The 20,336-nt window shown below is 42.4% G+C and overlaps 1 long non-coding RNA gene across 2 annotated transcripts; it reads left to right on the forward strand.

Annotated features, from left to right (window-relative positions):
* Nucleotides 1-3,503: 3,503 nt before the first annotated feature.
* On the forward strand, nt 3,504-11,390 carry LOC129150803 (uncharacterized). 2 transcript variants are annotated; one of them, XR_008557540.1, is made up of 4 exons: nt 3,504-3,557; nt 5,928-6,013; nt 10,293-10,401; nt 11,303-11,390. It is a non-coding gene; the product is annotated as an uncharacterized LOC129150803 (long non-coding RNA). The 2 variants fall into 2 exon arrangements; XR_008557539.1 differs by lacking the exons at nt 10,293-10,401; nt 11,303-11,390 and adding an exon at nt 6,699-7,595.
* Nucleotides 11,391-20,336: the final 8,946 nt, after the last annotated feature.

Genomic DNA, 20,336 nt, shown 5'->3' on the forward strand with positions numbered 1-20,336 from the left:
AAGCCAGGCAGCCAAGCACAATGTCCATTATAGAATGAAACTTGCTCCGTGGGGAAGAAACATCATCCTGGGTACAAAGCAGCCACATTCTTCCATCCCTGCATCTGTGAACTCCCTTCTAACATACCGTTTTTCCTGTAAAACTGCCATCTTAACACAAAGAATTTGCTGAGAACATATAACATACAATTTACTTTCACTGCCAGAACCAGAAGTTGGCTTCATTCTCGACTCCTTTTATTTTCCCCATGGAGAACATTATCACATGGAAAAAGTTAACAGCAAATGGGAAAGCAAGAAGAAGAATAGAGCTGCATGCAGGGCTGCTGCTGAAGGCAAGGACAGGCCCATTCACTAGGGACACGTTTTCTACTCATGTTTCTGCAAAAGTAAACATGCCTGGGAGTCAGGGAGCTTCAGGAAGCATCCAAAGGGGGTACACCTACCCCCTACGTCTTGATTAACTTAATATTTTAGATCTAAAGTTTTAGGAAGTGGTTGCTGTGTTCTGTTGTGCTACTTTTGCTGTTCCCATGGTCATCCTTATTGTCCCTGGTGTACCTAAATGATTGTCTTCCCAGATGACAAGGGCCAAAATGGCCCACCACTGTATTGCTATATAATTTCTACAACATTGGATTCCTAGTGAATGGTTTCAAAGTTGGCTGGTGTATAAACACAATATATAATTGTTTTTAATGTTTGTTCATTTTGTCATATCAGGAAGCTCTATATGTCTCACACACACACACACACACACACACACACACACACACACACACAGGATGGGGGATAACTTGATGTCTAATTATCACTATGATCTACTCACATCTACCTGTTAACTCACACCCACACTCACAAAGGCAAAAAATAGAGAGAGAAAAACTCAAGATGGTGGCACTAGGCTTTACATTCTATCTTGTTTTCCATACATTTACTTGAAATAGAATTGTAGAAATTTTTACATCTTGGAATAATAATAGCAATGTACTTATGCTAGATACTCTCCTAAGAGCTTTATACATATTATACTTCTTTCATAGTCATCACAACCCCATGAAGTACATAATATTATGACCTCTGTTTTAAAGATAAGAAACCAAGGAAGAGAAAGATCAAGCAATTTATCCAAGGTCAAATGGCTGGTGAGTGTCAGAGGTGGGATTTAACAAGGCTATCTATAGCTCTGCATCTGTGTGCTTAACCATGACACTGTGGCCTTAGTTTTATAGGTGGAGGAACAGAGGCCTAGAGATTGGAAAAGACATGCTTAAGATGCCCAGTTAGTGACTGAGGCAGAACCAGACCTCTGTTCTCTGCTGTCCCCCTCCCATATTGCCCCGGGCACACTACCCTTAAAACCAGACCATGTCCTTCTCCAAAGTGAAGGGGTATTTTGATAGAAGTAGAATGTTTGGGAGTGGGAGACAGACAGGAACAGGGACAGACAACATTTGTCATCTCTCTGGTAAAGACAGGATCATGAGTCAAACCCTAAGCAACAAATTATAACAGAAAAAAACAAAGGCCTTGGCATTAGCGAGTTCTAGAGTCAAATCTTGCCATAACCACTTAACAGTTACATGACCTTGAACAAGTTAACCAACTTCTCTGAGCCTCTGTCACTTGCTGTGTAAAACCGGGTTAAAAACACCCCCTTCAAGGTCACCATGAGGATCTGTAAAGGATCCATATGCAAAACAATGCACATCATACCTGGTGCATGGTGAGTACTCTATAAATATCAGTTCCTCTGCAGACCACCCCTGCCCTGACTTCAGGAGCCAAACTAGACCCCCTGGAATTTTGGCCAAAAAAAAAAGGCTAACTTGAGTGAAATAAGGGTGTAAGTGTGGAGGGGTGGCCCCAGGGGCTGAGAGTGGAAACCTTCATGCTATTTGAGACATAGCAAGTCAGTTGGGGGTTACCACCATGAGATGCACCCCATGGCCTCACTGTGTTGCTAGAAAGACAGAGGAGGATTGTGAGCTCTAGCTTGAGTCACAGAAGCCCTTTGTATCTCCCAAGAGAGGGGGGGGCGGGGTGGGGTAATCTGGCAGCCTGGATTTCATCTAAGAAAGATTGGCCTGATGCCCAGCCTGGGGTGTTGCAAGGGCCAGGGAGGTGCCCCATGAGGTGGGGACAGGTGTAGACAAAGAGCAAAGACTCAGAAAAAGAGATATGTCTCCTTCTTATTTCTTTTAGCTTGTAGTTTAATGAATTAAAATTTATTTTGAAAACTGTTTGGGCTTAAAGAGGTCCCACATTCTGTCTCAGTTTCCTCATCTAAAAGAAAGACTCTCCAAATGTCATAGGGCCCTCAGATGACCCTCCCGGGGTCTGCTTCCCCATCCCTCTGCCCATAGCACAAACTGCACTTCCTCACCCCTACTGAAGAGATGGAAAATCCAAGCATGAGATCCCAAGACTCTGGAGATGAGCACTTTCTCTCCTAGGTCTACTTATTTTTCATGGTTTCAACTGCAAGGGAATAGAGCCAGAGCCCAAAGGGAGGCTTCCCTCTGGAAAGAGACCTCTTTTGTTTCTCACTATCACCTCTCTAACATTCCTCCCATATTTTAAAACACGGTTCCAAGAACCTTTTCCTAATCAACCCAGCCAGAAAAGAATGGGCTTTATCACCTCTCAGTTTCCAGCTCACTGTGTTTGCCCTTCTGGAAGTCCACACTGGCTAAAATAATATTAGAGCTACAGGGATGTGTTCTCATGGCCCTAAAGGAGCATAATTTCCCTGAAGACAGACCACCATCATCCCTTCATCCAGGTTGCTCACTCCAGGGTTCCAGGTTGGGACAATATCCTCCCAGCTGAACCAGTGGGGTTTATTGACTGTTTACTCTGAACCAGAACTGTATTTATGCTTTCCCACATCTATCCAGGACAGCAGCCAGTGCCATAAACCTCATGAAGTGAGAGGCCGCTATGCTACAGCTGCTTTTTATGTTGAAAGTGAGGTCCCTGCTATCTTTTGTGCCCCCAGGTTTTATGCCCTTAAGGTGAGCAAAGTTCATTAAGGGTGTGTTAAGTGCCTAAAAGATGCAAACTATTGTCCTGGGCCCTTCAAAGTATACACCAGGAGTTCCCAATGTTGCTTACACCACCACAACTCAATTCTAAACGCATTGATATGGCCAGAGAGGGCTCCATTAATTCAAACTGGTACTCAAGGCCTGGACACTCCATAGGGCAGGCAGCATGATGTTTCATACTTCACTATGTTTCCAGCCCCTCATACAGTGCCTGGCACATAATAGTTGCTCAACAAACATGTGATGAATGAATGGATGGATGCAATGCTGCTGGTAAGTGGCCACATATATCTTCTATAAGGAGAAGGAAGACAAAGAAGAACATTGTAGTTAGAAGGGAATTCAGAGTTTTTCTAGACCAGCCTCACATTTAGATTAAAAAAAAAAAAAAAAAATGAGGACCAAGGTCACATGGTGGAGTGGAAAAGGGCAGTGAACCAGCGTTTGGGAGACCTGAATACCCTGGTTCTGACAAAAACTCAGAAAAAAAAGAGCTGTTAGTAGAAGGTGCTGTTAGGGCAGCTATCTTTGCCCCTCCCTCACAACCCATCTAAGTCAGATCTTCTTTTATACTCTCAAACATTTGCATGTTCTTTAATATCACTTTTCACATACTGGGTTTCATCCTTATTAATTCCCTGTCTGCCAGCTTCATAAAGCTGAAGGTCATGGTTTGGTTTGGTTTTCTTTCTCTCTGACCATAGTATCCCCTACCACCATCTGAATCATATAATAAATATTTATTAAATACATGAATTTATTGATGATACATTCTTCCTCAATTACATGCTAAATTTTTCATGGAGGCTAGAGTGGCTCCTTGTAACTCTGTCAATTAGTAGTTGAGAAAGCTGATCAGAACAGCAGAGGGTTGAGTTCTGATCTTGAGAGCTGGGGGGACCTAGCACATGTAGGGCTGTTCAAGCAAAATAGATTCTAACTTAGAAAAGGATGGGGCAGGGGGGAGGGGTGTCTTTATAATCATAGACTAACACTAATCTGAGCTGAGAGCAAACTTGAGGGACATGCTCCATAGCCCAGGTCTGAGGAAGACAGGAATGCAGAGATTCTGCTGGTGAGACTGAGGCTGTGGCTGAGTGGCAGCTGGAAGAAAGTTTGGACCTGCCTTTGGGAAGGTTTTAAACCTAGAATATGATGGGGAAAAAGCTGCTATCCTCCAGATTCAGGACTAAACGGTGGCAGGGTTAGCCAGAAAGTGAAACATAAGCTTGATATTTTTAATTCTGATCTATGTTAAGTTGGTGCCAAGATATGTGCCTATAAATTGTACTCCTATATGTAGACTGTGTACTAAGACTTTGAGCTTAATCGGAAAACTGATAGAAGTATCATGAGGCTAATCCATCATCAAGGAAGACTTAATATTTAGAACATGAATGAGGAGCCAGGTCTTGGTTCTAAGGTCTAATCTGAGAAAGAAAATTATAAACAATGCACGCAACAAGCCATGTAGAAAACCATAAAGAGTGAGGGAACCACAGGGATATATCTGAGTTGTTCAAACAGAAACTCAGGCCCTAAGACTTTTGAAACCTTGAGGGGTAGAAGTTGAAAAAAAAAAAGTAAGCTGATTTATTAAAAATTTCAATGGGCAAATTCTTGGACGCAGAAATTTTACCTCTAGACATTTTAGAGAAATCTTTACATCTCCACACAAGAAGTGTTCAAAATTGTCATAGCCACATTTAAAGTGAACAAGACTCTCACACAGTGACTTAGCAATAAAAGTGGGCCTGCTCTAAAGCCTAATGCAGGTGTCCTTTCTTGTAGCACACCCTAGGGAACTATATAATAAAGTAAAATGCATCTGTGCCACTATGTATTCAGTAGCTGTTAGAAATATACACATACATATATGTGTACTGATATAAACTGAGATCTCCAAAACATATTATTATGTGGGGAAGAAATTAGCAAGATAATACATATGGTATGATATCCTTTAAATTTAACAGGGTAGAACTTTTTCTATGTAAAAATAACAGGTGTGTGTACATAAACACATATACAGGGTGGAGCAAAAGTAGGTTTACAATTGTGAATATGTGAAATACAGAGTTTACTCTTGTATTAATATTTATTAATTATATATTATTTTCCATACAAATAACTGAAACCTACTTTTGCCTCATCCTGTATGTGTGTGTATGATATATGTATGTGTGTGTGTGTGTGTATAAGTGTATATATGTATATATGTATGTGTGTGTGTGTGTGTGTGTGTATATATATATATAGACAAGCACATGAATATACATACACACACATAATTTTGTACATTTTTTAAAATATTTACACCAAACTGTTGACAGTGATCATCTCTGGGAAGGAGCACAAGATCATGTGGTGAACAAGGAAGATTTATCTATATTGTTTAAATTTTATTCCACATTACTTCTGTAATTAACTTTTTTTAATTTCTTCAAGCTGCAAGCAATTTTTATCTGGCATGAAATGGAAAACATCAACAATTCTTTAGCATAGAGAGTCTCTTTGTTCTGAGGAAATTGCCCAAATGAGAGTTTTAATGATATAAATGAAAAGTAAAGACTATAACTTCTGTGCAAAAGATGAGGTTACCAGGAGAAAAGTGCTTTGGAGGCCTGATACCCTCTGGGTTAATGAGTCCCTGTGTTGGAGCAGAGCTGGTTGGACTAGGACGGTTTTGAGGACATGTGTCCTAGCTGAGAAAGGAAGGAGGACCCAGAGGAATGGTGGCATGCATGGCCCACCCGGCAGCAACATGCTCTGGGTGTGAGCTCCTGTGGTTAGAAGTTTGAGGACAAGAGGCTTAAAATATTTTCCTATGATCTTTCATGAAATTCTGGTTACACAGTGTGTTCTTTCTGTGTGCAGGTGACCAAATGAAGCCCTGAATCATGTGACACCCTTCTTCTCTGCCCCGTGTGGAAACAGTCCTGGACTGAAGATGCGTGACTATTGTGAGTGGTGTCTTTTTTCCATTGTTAGAAAAAGTCTTTGCTGCTGTCTTGCTCACCTTCTCTTACTCTCTTACTTATTCACAAAGATGGAGTACAGTTGCCATGTTGTGAACTGCCGTATGGAAAATGATGTATAACAAGGAAATTAGGAAGACCTCTTACCCAGAGCCAGTGGTCAATTTAAGTTCTTGGCCCAACAGCCTGTGGTGACAGAATTCCAACATGTGAGCTTGTTATGTGAACTTGAAATCAGACTCTCCCCAGTTGAAGCTTCTGATGAGACTACAGCCCTTCCTAATACCTTGATTGCAGCATCATGAGAGACTTTGAGCCAGAGGGCCTTGTGAAGACACACCCATTTCCTGAACCATAGAAACTATGAAGCAATTGGTGTTTGTGGTTTTAAGTCACTAAGTGTTTTGTTTAATCCTCACCTGAGGATATGTTTTATTTATTTTTTTAGAGAGAGAGAAACATCAATTGGTTGCCTTCTGTATGCACCCTGACTAGGGATTGAACCCACCTTTTGGTTTACTGGACAATTCTCCAACCAATTGAGCCACCTGACCAGAGTTAAGCCACTAAGTTTTGGGGTAATTCCTTAGAAAACAATAGATAACTAATACATTCAGGCCCCTGGATCTTTCTTAAGCCTCTATATTCCTTACTCTTCTCAATTCTACAGTGAAAGAGAAAATATCTTACTGAGATGCAGAGTCCCAGTGCTGCAGCATAGCCAAGACCTTTACTGGAACTCCAGGAGCTGAAGGTCAGAGGGGACAATGCTGCTGCATGCCACCAACTGCTCCTGCCTTTTGGACTCTTGCTGACTACAGCTAACTGCCATGCCTCAGCCCTCATTCCCCTCTTCAACTGTTATGAGACCTGTGTCCCATGTGCTTCCATGTTCCTCTGAAGGAAGCTTCAAGATATTGTAAAAACCAGTCACCTGACTTTAGAAAACACCTGAGCCCAGAATCAGCCCAGCACCATGAGTCCAGCAATGGTATCTCAGGAAACCAGACCCTTCTGCCTACAAGGCTGACATAGTGCTTTCTCCAGAACATCTTATTTGGTTCCAGGGGAAGTCATTCACAAGACTCAGGAGGAGGCAAAGAGGTCATCCAGAGGAGAGGCCTGGTTGGGAGTTCAGACTCAAATTCAAATCTCTGTAATGTGGCTGGACTGCCCAGGGTATGTGGACTGGGACCCAACTCTATGTCTCAGCTTATCTTCCTATAAAATAGAGGGAAATGTGAGAGATTTCTACCTCTAACATAGCTCTAAATTTTCACTAAAGTGCTTCCTCCTACCCACACTCTATAACTGTCTCCTCAAACCCTCCCCTTCAAACCTCTGCCCAAAACCAAGAGAAAGTATGAGGCAGAGAGAGTCTGCTTTCTTAAAGATAGTAAGCATGGAAAAGAAAGCTACTAGTGAAATTTAAATACAGAATCTTTCCCTCCACTCACTTCTGTTCTATTCTTTGGGAACACTGTCCACACAATCCTATCTAATAAAAGGGTAATATGCAAATTGACCATCACTCCAACACACAAGATGGCTGCCCCCATGTAGTCAAAGATGGCCTCCCCCATGTGGACACAGGATAGCTGCCACAAGATGGCCAGCAGGGGAGGGCAGTTGAGAGGGAGCAGACCTGCAACAGAGGGCAGTTGGGGGTGATCAGGCCTGCAGGGGAGGGCAGTTGGGGGGGACCAGGCCTGCAGGGAAGGCAGTTGGGGGCAATCAGGTAGGCAGGCAGGCGAGCGGTTGGAAGCCAGCAGTCCTGGATTGTGAGAGGGATGCCCAACTGCCCGTGTAGACCTGATCCTGGTGGGATCGGGCCTACATGGGCAGTCGGACATCCCTTGAGGGGTCCCAGATTGGAGACAGTGCAGGCTGGGCTGAGGGACACACACACCCACATCTACGAATTTCGCGCACCAGACCTCTAGTCCATTATAATTACCAACAGGGTCTGGTTACCATGACGGGGGTATTTGTGTTCTCCAGAAGACAAAAATGAGACATAAAAAAGAAAGACTTTGAGTGGGGCAGGTGTTGGGAGGAGGGGGGCTAAGAGGCAAGGGGAATTGGGGGACATCTGTAATACTGTCAACAATAAAAAATGATTTAACTTTTTAAAAATGCATTTTAATTCTTTTTACTCCACCTGCATCCATAAAAATAATCAAAAAGGCTGAGTGATTTACTCATGTCCAGAGCAGTGTGTGCCAGAAAAGATAATGCACCTACTTGCTGTCTCTTTTGACTGCGTGTAGAAGAAAATCTGACTCATATATGTTAAATCTTAAAAGCACTTTATTGGCTCTTTAATTAAAAAGATGAAAGGTATACTGGCTTCATTAGTTTCACTGAGAACTTATTCTCTTTCTAGCTCTCTATCCTAACTTTAACTTCATCTCCACACTGTATCCCCTACTGTTCCCAAGAATGGCTGCTAGCCAGCAGCTCCCAGAGTCATGAACTTCCTCATTCACATCTAGAAGGTACACAAGAGCATCTTTGTCCCAGCATTCACCAAAAAAAGGCCTGATACTCACTTGGACTTTGCTAGCTTAAGCCGCAAGTCACACCAGAAGTAATCATTACTGGCAGGGAATTAGCTATTCTATTTGACTAAGCTCCCAATGAGCCAACAGCAAAAGCAGCTTCCCTGGACCACTTGAATTCCCAAATAAAACTGGAGGCCTTTGACAAAGAAGAAGGGAAAATGGATGAGGCAAAGATAACCAACTAGTATCTGCTATAGATGCAAAGTGGTTTATCAAGGTCAGAACACCAGGATTTGTTTGCTTGCTTGCTTGCTTGCTTGCTTGCTTGCTTGCTTGTTTTTAAGGTTTTATTTTCATAGCAGGTTTAGGTTCACAGCAATATTAAGAAGGTACAGATATTTCCCATATAACCTCTGCTCACACATGAATCTCCCCCATTATCAAAATCCTCCACCTGAATGGGACATTTGTTACAATTAATGAACCTACATTGACACATCATAATTACCCAAAGTTCATGGTTTACTCTTGGTGTTGTACATTCTGTGAGTCTGAACAAATGTATAATGACATGTATCCATTATCCATCATTATGAAATCATACGGAATATTTTCACTACCCTTAAGGTCCTCTGTGCTCTGCCTATTCATCTCTTTCCCACCCAAAACCCCCCAAACCCTGACCTTTTTATTGTCTCTATAATTTTCCTTTTCCAGATTGCCATATAATTGGAATTATCCAGTATGTAGCCTTTTAAATTGGCTTTTTTTACTTAGTAATATGCATTTAAGATTTCTCTATCCTTTCCATGGCTTGATAGCTGAAAAATGTATTCTTTTATGTACCACCATTTATTTATCCATTTATCTACTGAAGGATATCTTCATTGTTTTAAAATTTAGACAATTATGAATAAAGCTGCTACGAACTTGCATATGTAAGTTTTTGTGGGAACATAAGTGTTCACTTTTTTGGATAAATATCAAGGAGCACAATTGCTGGATTGTATGGTAAGGGTATGTTTAGTTTTATAAGAAGATGACATATTATCTTCCAAAATGTCTGTACCATCTTGTATTTCTACCAGCAAGGAATGAGAGTCCTGTTGCTTCACATCCTCACCAACATTTGGTGTTGTCAGTAGTCTAGATTTTGCCATTCTCATAGGTGGGGAGTGGTATCTCATTGTTTTTCTAATTTTCATTTCCCTGATAACATATGATGTGAAGCATCTTTTCATAGGCTTACTTGCCATCACATATATTCTTTGGTGAGGTGTGTGTTAATGTCTTTGGCCCATTTTTTTAAATTAGGTTGTTTGTTTTCTTACTGTTGAGCCTTAAGAGTTCTTTGCAGCCCTAGCCGGTTTGGCTCAGTGGCTAGAGCATCAGCCTGAGAACCAAAGGGTCCCGGGTTCAATTCTGGTCAAGGGCACATACCTTGGTTGCAGGACCAAAGGGTCCCAGATTCGATTCTGGTCAAGGGCACGTACCTTGGTTGCAGGCTTCCAGGCTCAGCATCGATGTGTTTCTCTCACATTGATGTTTCTCTGTCTTTCTCTGTCTCTTCCACTCTCCCTAAAAATCAATGGGAAAATATCCTCAGGTGAGAATTAACAAAAAATAATTTTTAAAAAAAGTTCTTTGCATATTTTGGATAATAGTCCTTTATTAGATGTGTCTTTTGCAAATATCTTCTCCCAGTCTATGGCTTGTCTTATCATTTTTTTAACATTTTTGTCCTTTTCTTGTTTTTTTAGCAATTGAATAGAGTGTCGTGCACAGCGTGAACCAATAATCTACCATCACTATTCTATCCAGTTTGGACAGCGTAGAGATTCACTGGCCAATAAGAGCAACTATGCCCCAGTGAGCTGCCTTTCAAAAACCTGTTTATGTGTGGTGTTCTGGACACTAGGGAACCAGTAAGATGCATCACATTGAGCACTTCAGAGTACTAAACGACCCAAATGAGTACAGTATATAAAGTTGGGTTCTCAAGTTTACTTGTAAGTGTACACATGTGCACACAAACTCACAGCTTGAAGGCAGGGACTACAACTATTTCATTTAGTTTTCCTTTTTTCCACTCATCCTTCACTTGCCCATATGGTATCTTATATACAAGACATAGGATCAGAGTTTGATGAATAAATGAAGGAAAAAAGAAATGAATTAATTGGTAATTTAGTGAGTATTCAAGCTATGAGTTTGAGCCAAGAGAGGTGAGTTGTTCTTGGATATCAGAAAATATCTTTGCTAATCACACTAAGCATGAAACACTATACTGAGAATCATAAATCTGTGGGAAAGTCAGAATTTGAACCAAATCAAATTACCTGTGCTGAGAACTGGTTCAGACCTGTTCCAGACCTTGCCCACACAACCCTCAGACACCATTGTTTGTACTGCACTTGGGTATATAAGAAGGACTAAGTGATCCTGTTAGGTTATTTAAACATGCATGTAATTTGATGAGCAAATTAAAGTAGCATTGTGAGTAGTTAAAGACACAGAGTCTAGAATCAGCCTTCTGTACTCAGATCCCAAATGTGTCATTGAACATTGGTGTAACCTTAGGTTAAGTGACTTAACTTCTCTCTGCCTCCATTCTCTCATCTGTAAAATGCGGTTAAAAATAGTACTACTTCTTAGGATTATTGAAAGATTTACATGAGTTACTATTTAAAAATTGCTTCAAATAGTGATTGGCCTAGAGAAAGCACTACATAAATATTTGTTGTTATTTTTTGCTCCTTTTTGTATACAGAACCCACAGAGTCTGACTTTTGACCAACGAATACTTTGGTGTCAGAAGAAGAACTCAAAGACTGTGCAGACATGGACTCAAGCCAGGGAGCCATGCCCATTTCCTTGTCTAGATAATAAGAATCTTTGCCGAATTTATTGGCCATACCCTGGCTTTCTTTTCACCCATAATACACTTAAGTAAAGTGTGAGGAGCTAATAATATAGGCTGAGGCAGAGATAAGAGAGCAGTAAAGGCCGGAAGGGTGGCTTCCATTCTCCAATATGAACAGAAATATTGCAGGAATCAATGGAGGCTTTATATCAAAGCCTTCTTTGCTTTGCATGGCCCTCCACTCTTTTTCTCTCTTTTTTTTTTTTTTTCTAAGCTGAGAACACTGTCATTTTCTGAAAAGAATAACAAAGATGCATATATGCCTATAAATGGAAGATGAAGTGGTGACTGGGGGCTTTCTCTTGCCAAGGAAAATAAGTGCAAGGAAGCTGAGAGAGAGGAGCCAGGGGATCTGGCGAATCAGAAGCTCTCCATCTCCTTGGGAGCTGGCTCTGGCCTGTGCAGGCCTGACTCTCTGGGAACAGCAGCTCCAGGTCCTGCGGGAAAGCCCTGCCAGGAACCTTGGGGCCATGGACCAGGGGTTGCTGGGAGCTGAATGCTGACATTTGCCATGGGAAAGGAAGAGACACTGTAGGCTGGTGTCCCAGAGAAACCACTGTTTAATTCAACAAGCATCAGCTTACTGATTGCTGTGCTCAAGGCATAGGGCTTCGGGGCAGGAGAAGCTAAGAAGTTATACGTTCTGTCCTCACAGACTTAGGGTCAATGGGGATGGGCCTGTGAGAGTGATGGTTAGACAGATATAAATGTAGCTGCACCTTCCAATCACCAAGAATGAGGAGATTTCCAGGAGTGAGGGGTCATTGGAGGCTAGTTTTAAAAGAAGGGTATGATTTTGACAAATGGAGATGGGGTCATGGGAGTGTATTATGAGCAAAGTGACTGATGTGACTTGGGATGAAGACAGGGAGACAAAAGGCACCTCTCAGGGGAAAGAAGAGGCTCAATATAACAAGTTGGGCAAAAATGGGAGAGAAGTGGCAAAGAACCCTGAAAAGCCAGGCTGGAGGCGATGGGGAGTCACTGAACGTTTGGAATACACAGGAGTACATGATAAGTGCTAGGTTTTAGGATAACCATCTTGCGGAAAGTGAGGATGAATTGGAAGGAGGAAGAAAAGAGACAGCTTGAAAAGCAAGATATCTAAAGGCTTTCATGACAGTTTTTTAAATCTAAATTTCCTACCACAGCATAGCTATAAGGACCCTGTTCTGCCTGTCACTCCTAACTCATCTTGTGCCACCCTCACTACACTCTAGCAATACTGGATGACTATCTGGTCCACTAACATACAAGCCTCTTATACCTCAAAGCCTTAGCTTGTCTCCAAGATGGCCACCATCAGTCCATTACCTCCTTGAAAGCATCGGGCATTCTCCCTTCGTGGTGGAATCTAAAACTCCATGTCCTAGAATCTAGGCTGGCCTGTGACCGCCCTCATTAACAGGATGCTGTGGAAGTGACACTAAACCAGATCCAGGTCTAGTTTTTAACAATTTGGGCAGTTTCCCTTTTCTGCTCACCCTAAAGAAATCCAGCCTCCATGTAAGAAGTCCAGCTATCCTGAGTCCTCCATGCTATGAGGAAGCCCAACCTAGACAAATGGAAAAGCCATAGGAAGGGAGAGCATTGATAGGCAACCTTCAGCTAGTCCAGCCAGCCTGGCCCCTGCACCATAGAAGTGGAAAACCAGCTTGAATATCCAGCCCAGCTGAGCCTTCAGATAACTTCAGTCCCAACTGTTATCTGACTACAACTGTAAGAGAGATCCCCCTAGTGAGAACACCCAGAAATGTCCAATCAACCCACAGAGTTGTGAGAGACAATAAATACATTGTTGTTGTAAACCATTAAGTTTTGGGGTAGTTTGTTATGTAGACATAGATAACTAAAGGATCCATTGTCTTTCTCTGGACCTCTTCTTTCTCTTCCACCCCTACCTTCATGTGCCTCATGGTTGATCAGAGTCAAATTTCAGATGCCACCCACACTTTCTTTCCCACTCTACCTAAATATCCTGGGTTCCACCTCACCTGAATGTTACTGTATTATCTCACACCCTTTTTGCTCCCTTCCAAGCATTTCTCATAATTGAGCTATTATTCTTGGCTGTTGCTTCTTTTCTTTCACTAAGCATGGGCTCTCTGAATTTAGAGACCATAAATACTTTGACCACTATTTCATCCCTATATCCAGAAGATAGTATATGCCCAATAAACATTTATCAAATGGATGGACAAGTCATAATCTCTCTATACAACACAGAGCCACTGACAGTGTGCTGACAGGTGGCAGATTAATTTCAAGAGTCCCAATAGTCTAACAAGCAAATAAGTGAATAATTACATATAGTCTAGTTGAAAAGTCTTAGAAGTGTGTTCTTTTTATGTACCCAAAATTAGCTGATCAAAGAATGGCTGCAGAGAAGATGCTCATTACAAATCACTGATTAGATGATAGAAAATTTGTTTAAAAAACTGATGACTTAATGGATGGGTTACTAGTAGAGTCAGTTCTAGAACTTCTGATGCCATCAGGATCCTTAAAAGTCTAGGAGAAATCATTTAAAAAACAGTCGAGAGAGCCTGAGGTTTTCTCCTCTTTTACCACTCTCCCCATGTAGAACTTAACCTGCATAAACAGAATTCTCGGAGCATGTCACGTGCCTACTGTTTCTAGTTCCCAGGTGGGAGTTGGGTAGTGAGGAGAAATCTGATCAGAAGGAATTCAAGGGTGAAGTTGGGCAGCCCATCACTCTGGATCATCAGACCCCAGGTAATCAAATCAGACAGGGGTTATAACTCTCATGATTATCAGTGGTCCAAGCCTCACTGTGTGTCCCATCACCTCCCTTACCAGGACAACTGTTTTGATCTATACAAGGTAAGTCAATTTTGATTTTGGAGGGAGTCAAAATTATTGGCAAGTTCTGTTATCCCTAATCTGACCTGTTTTATGCCTCTTTTTTCTTCAATCTCGCCTGTACCTCTCACCTCTCTTCGTGCTGTGCCTTCCCTAAATTTTCTTTAGCCCTCCCCTAATAGTCTCTGCCACGTTCCTGTATGCTGACAGTACTGCAGCATACTACTGAGATATTTTGAGTTTCTTTTCACTCCTCTTTGATCAGAGGCAACTAGGGAGTCATTGAGGAGAGAGGAGGGTGGGTGGCTGGTGCAAGTGGAAATATTTGTGTTGCAGGTGATTAGAAGAGCCAAGTTCTTCTCACAGCTCTGCCTCCTCTAGCCACTTGATCTTTATTCAAATACTTAACTTCCTGAGCCTCAGTTTATTCATCTGAAAACGAATAACCATGAAGGTTATTCGTAATTATAGGAATAATAATTATAATGCCTGTCCTTCCCCACAATGGAGATGGAGATTAGACATACTCTATATATTTCAAATGCTAAGCAAATGTATGGAAATACCATTTCTGCTTTCTGTTTGTGAGGAAGCCTGGTCTCACTTAGGTTAAGAGGCCTGTGTTCCTGTTCTGGCTCTGCCCTTGACTCATTTTAGATAAGTTACAGTCTCACTTTGAGCCTCAAAATCCTCAACTACAAAATGAGGGAATTAGAGAGATGACCTTCTAGAGTATAAGGCACCATCTAGGAGTATTCTGGGTCTATTTTATCCATTCTTCTATCCAAGCATTGTAGTTGGTGTGTAGTAGTTACAAAACAAATAACTGACCTGTCTTATGCCTCTGTCTTCAGTGAGTGTATAATACGTAATGTATAAGATCAAGCCTTGAAAATAACTACCCATACACATTAATAGTTACTAAAAAATCTGGCTGGGGGTAGGGCAGTAGACAGAGGAGGATTCTAATGAAAACCTAGAAGGCCAGGGGCCACATCCTTCCTCCCCTCCTCATTTCCACTAATTTCCACATCTTATGCCCTGGTTTTCTGGGAACATGGCCTGAGATGGAACAACCAGGTGATGTTTTAGCAAATCTGAACATCTCTAAGCCAGATCAGAGTAGGAGAATCAGAGAGATAAAAGAAAAAAGAAGACAGGATGTTTCGAACTTTAGATTCTGACAACAGGTATAAACATTTGAGGTCATGAAATCTTATAATGAAGTCACTCATTATCTACATGAGGGACCTGGGGGACATCAAAGTCACATGGCTAATGGGTGATAAGGCCAGTTTGGGTTTTAGGAGGGAACAAAGGGGCTGCTATAGGGGTTTCCTGGAAGTTCTCATCAAGGCAGGTTATATAGAATTTAGAAGGAAGAACCATACCAAATCCCTGATCTTCCAGGCTCAATTCCCCAGTACCTCCTCCCAACACACAGCGAAGAGACTAGCTGTGAAGCAGATATACTGTAAATCGTGAGGGCCCATGGGCTGGGAGCAATTTCCTACTCACTATAGAGCTATTCTTCTGTCTTAACACAGTCATATGTGTTCTCCTACATCATGGAGGGGCCTTCTTGTCTCTGAGGAGGAATTCACAAAGTTTTCAATCACCTGCCTTGGAATGGGAGAGATGGGGGCCATTGCCAGGGTGCACATGACCACTGACCCCGAAGCCCTGGCAGCAGGGGTCACTGCTGTTGCAAAGGGCCTTCACCATGACCCAGTCCTAAGGGAACATCTGCAGAACAGTGGTTTTCTTGAGATAAGCCATGGGAAAGTCCAAAAGAAGCCACGGCTCTTGAAAACCACCCCAGAACCCCACCGGGATGCTTTGCCAGAGTACACTGAGCCCAAAAGGTCTTGGGTTTTGAGCTGTTTTATTCTTTTTTTTTTTTTTCTAGACTTTTTCATTGGAAATTCAGAACACTAAAGCTATCCCAGGGCTTCCCTGTGGATCACTAGAGGACCTGTGCTCAGGGTCCCTCTGCTCAGCACTTAAAATGTGCCTTGCCTCCAAGTCTGTGGCTAAAAAGCAGCAAGGAAGGGCTGAAACCAAAACCCAAATCCATGCCTCCGGGCCCTAAATCTTCTTCCCATGGAAAGGGAAATATAAACCACCCAGAGGCAGGCACTTGGTCTTGTCCATTTCTGAATCCTCAAAACCCAGAACAGCCCTGAGCACTTAGTAGGTCCTCAGTAAGTATTTGACTGAATAAATAGATAAATTGCCAGACTATACAAAGAGAATGTTCAAGCAGGGTTGCTTTACCCAGATACAATGCATCTTAAGTTAGGATGTGATAAGCGAGATAATGAGTTAGCCAACCAAAGCCCATGGGCCAAATCCATAAACTGAGAATTTCTTTTACATTTTTAAATGGTTGGCAAAAAATGCAAAGAAAAATAATATTTCACTACACATGAAAATTTGGGTGAAATTCAAATTTCAATGTCTGTAAATAAAGTTTTATTGGAACATAGCCACTCCAGTTCACTTTACTGGTATTATCTGTGGTTGCTTTTGCAGAACAATGGTAAAGCTGTGTAGTTGCAACAGTGACTGCATGCCCAGCAAGACTGAAAATATTTCTTATCTGGACCTTTACAGAAAATTGAAAGGTTTGCGACGCAGGAAACAAGACACAGAGTCCAGGCCATGGAAAAGTGGGGAGGTTTTAATCTTGCGCTCCCGGGCGAAACTCACCGGTCGGAGAGTGGGCCAGGGGAGTTCGCGCCAAAACGGGGGCTTAGGTACTTCCTTTATACAGCTGTTTAGTGAGGGGAGGGTGGAGGGCATGAGAGGTGTGGAATTCCTGCCTCAGGCAGGGGTCTGAGAAGGCTGGCAAGGGTCTGGGAAGGCGCCAGTTATCTTTGTCACCATCTACCTTGCGGATGCTTGCATGGCTGTGGTCTTTCCCCCATGCCTCGACCTAACAAAAATGTTTGCCAATCCCTGACCTAAAGAATTCCCAGTTAGGTAAATGCCTAAATCAAAACTCTAATGTTGATGGACTTGGGTTAAGCTTCTCTCTCTCTCTCTCCCTCCCTCTCTCTCTCTCCCCCCACCTTCTTTTTAAATTTAAATAATTCTAGAACTTCTTTAAGTCACCTTGAGTGATATAATGTATTTGTCTGGCAGTTTTTCTCTCTGAACAAAAGGGGACCTGTTCAATGACAAAGGGACGGAATTTCTAAAGGGATTAAAGCGTTCAAAACAGGAGAATCCCCCAAGAAAAACTCGGTCCACTTTATGTATTGCTGAGGCCTAGCACTGTCATCAGGACTCTGTGGGTACAAAAACAGAAACTTCTCTGAGTTCACATAAGGGTCTGTTGCCTCACTCTGAAATGGCCATGACCTCTCTCCAATCTTTCTTCCCAAATCTTGCCTCCCTGGAGGCCTCAACCATTTTGGGCAGCATGAACAGTGCTATCTTTGGAGGTCTTCCCTGAGCCCTGCCACAGTGCACACACAGCTCCCTTGAGCAGCAAGATGGAGCTATGGTTTATCTAGATCTAGATGTAGTAAATGGTGTCTGTCTCTCCCTCCCCGCAAACACACACACCCATGGCAGACACAATCCATCCCAACAATCTAGTCAGCAAAACAAAATCACAGCGCCTTGCCTTCTCTCATTGCAAGCTTCCTCTAAACAACTAACTCCTTGCATGTAGAAATTATGTCTTAGTGATTTTTATTTCCCTGCACTTAATATAATGCCTGATGTTGTGGTAAGTATTCAACTAGAGTTCTCTCTCCCCTTCTTTCTGTTGCCCCACCATTAGGTAAGGAAGTGTAGAATGGACTCCAGTGTCCTTTCCACTGAGGTGCTGCTAACTACCTCCCAGGTTCCCATGGGTCTCCCATGGCTAGTATGGCTCTTGTCCCCTTAGTGCCACTTGTGCTTTAGCTTACTGAAGAAAGAATATTCATTTGTTCTCCTCTCGGGTCTTCTGATGAACTGAGAAAGTCCCCATTCCATCTGAGTCCTTCTTCTCCTTGGTCAGGAAGAAAAAGCTCTTTACCCAACTCAAACCTCTTTGACGCATTCAAAACCAAAGGAAAATAACTTTCAATCTTTTCTTAAATCATAAAAGAAACTCTCCTCTTTCAACAGGTATTGCCAGCTGCTGGCAAGGGTATTTAAGAAATTTAAATACAATGGCATGTCTCCTGTCAACTGTAATTACTCTCGTAACTTCTAAGTTTTACAGACTGCGTTGGAAACACAGGGCCTTGGTGACAGACTTCTTAGGTGACCGAATTTCTCAGAACTGACTCCTCTATGAATTTAAAACCTCTTGTAGAACAGAAACTTCTAAACTTCAATATAAAGGGGAAACTTGGACCCTCATTTAAAAAGATAATGGAAACTCCACTAAGCGTTTTTATCACACCATCCACAATGCTATGCACATGGACAATATAGAATTTTAAATTTCACAAGTGAAAAAAAAAAGTGCACTAATGAGAGTTGAGAATGGGTGGGGAGAGGGGATTTGGAAATCAAGTGGGCTAGCAAATAGAAGGAACAAACCTGGGATGGTAGCTTACAAACCTGGACCAGAAGAGACTACCTGGGAAACATGTTCAAATAGAGCCCCTGGCCCTGGCCCCAGAGATTCTGATTCCGTAGGTCTAGGATGAAGCCTGGTTCATTCTTCCAGTGAATCTGATAAGCATTCAAATTTGGAAGCCAACTATCCGAAATATCCCCTCCCCCTCCGCATCGTGCTCCAAGGGCCTCCTAGATCTTAATTTCCTCACTTGTGTCAGTCCTGAATTCTAAGATCCAGAATAATAGTAACCCATTTTCTTCGAAACAAAAAGAAGCAGCAACCGATAAATACTGCGCTCAGCACTGTGCCAAGGGAACCTGGGAGTTTGAGGCTGTGCCTGGCCCTGGGCTGTGGGAAGGCTATTTGGGGTTTTTTTGGGCTTGCAGCCTGGTTTATTTTAGGTGCTGGGTCTGCAGGCTAGTAGGATGACCTTCCTTGGCTATTCCCCAGGGAGCAGGCTACCAGGCTCATGCTGCCTCTGCAGCTACAGGGTACAATTTCTACAGCATCCAGGTAACAGGAGCTGACTGGCAGTCCCAGCTGGGTCCTGCATCAAACCTGTAGAAGCAGCCTGCTGGGAGGAAAGGTGCCTGGTGTGGAGGCTTTACAGGTGATCCTAGCACTGCTACTCACAAGCTGTGTGATTTGGGGCTAGTCACTTCCCCTCTCTGGCCTCAGTTCCCCCAACTAATGAAACAAGGAGTTGAACTAGATGGAAGCAACACAGAATAGTGGAAGGAATGTGTGTCCTGAGGCCTGGCTTCTTTTGTGACTTTTGGCAAGTGACTGAACCTTATTACATGTCAGTTTCCTCATTTATAAAATGAGTCTGATAGTACCTCACTCCTAAAGGTGAGATGATATGTACCAAGAGCAATCAGATGAAGTGGGTATCAAATCCTGGTAGAGATAGTGAATTTGAAGGGAGTTTAGGAAAGGGAGAGATAGCCATGCACAGGTCAGGGAGGGAGCAATGGACATATGACCTTCTGAAGGAAGTAGGATTTGACTTGGGATTATTACTAATGCCCAGAATTTGGATAATCAACTGAAGGAATAAATCCTGAAGTATAGGAGGAAAATCAGTAAATCTGGATTGGAAAATTTGGGTGTTTTTTTTTAAAATATATTTTATTGATTTTTTACAGAGAGGAAGGGAGAGAGATAGAGAGTTAGAAACATCGATGAGAGAGAAACATCGATCAGCTGCCTCCTGCACACCTCCGGGTACTGGGGATGTGCCCGCAACCAAGGTACATGCCCTTGACCGGAATTGAACCTGGGACCCTTCAGTCTGTAGGCCGATGCTCTATCCACTGAGTCAAACGGGTTAGGGTGAAAATTTGGGTTTTAATGTCAGTTCTCTCACTGTCCAGCAGGTCTTGCTGATCCTCTGCTTCTTTTCCTATGAAATTAGGTTGTGGTAGGAATGGATAAGATGACATGGGAGAGAACATCTTGCATGGTGCCTAGAAAGTGGTAGGTTTTCTA

The sequence above is a fragment of the Eptesicus fuscus genome, chromosome 11, assembly GCF_027574615.1.
Source record: "Eptesicus fuscus isolate TK198812 chromosome 11, DD_ASM_mEF_20220401, whole genome shotgun sequence".
Lineage (NCBI taxonomy): Eukaryota > Metazoa > Chordata > Mammalia > Chiroptera > Vespertilionidae > Eptesicus > Eptesicus fuscus.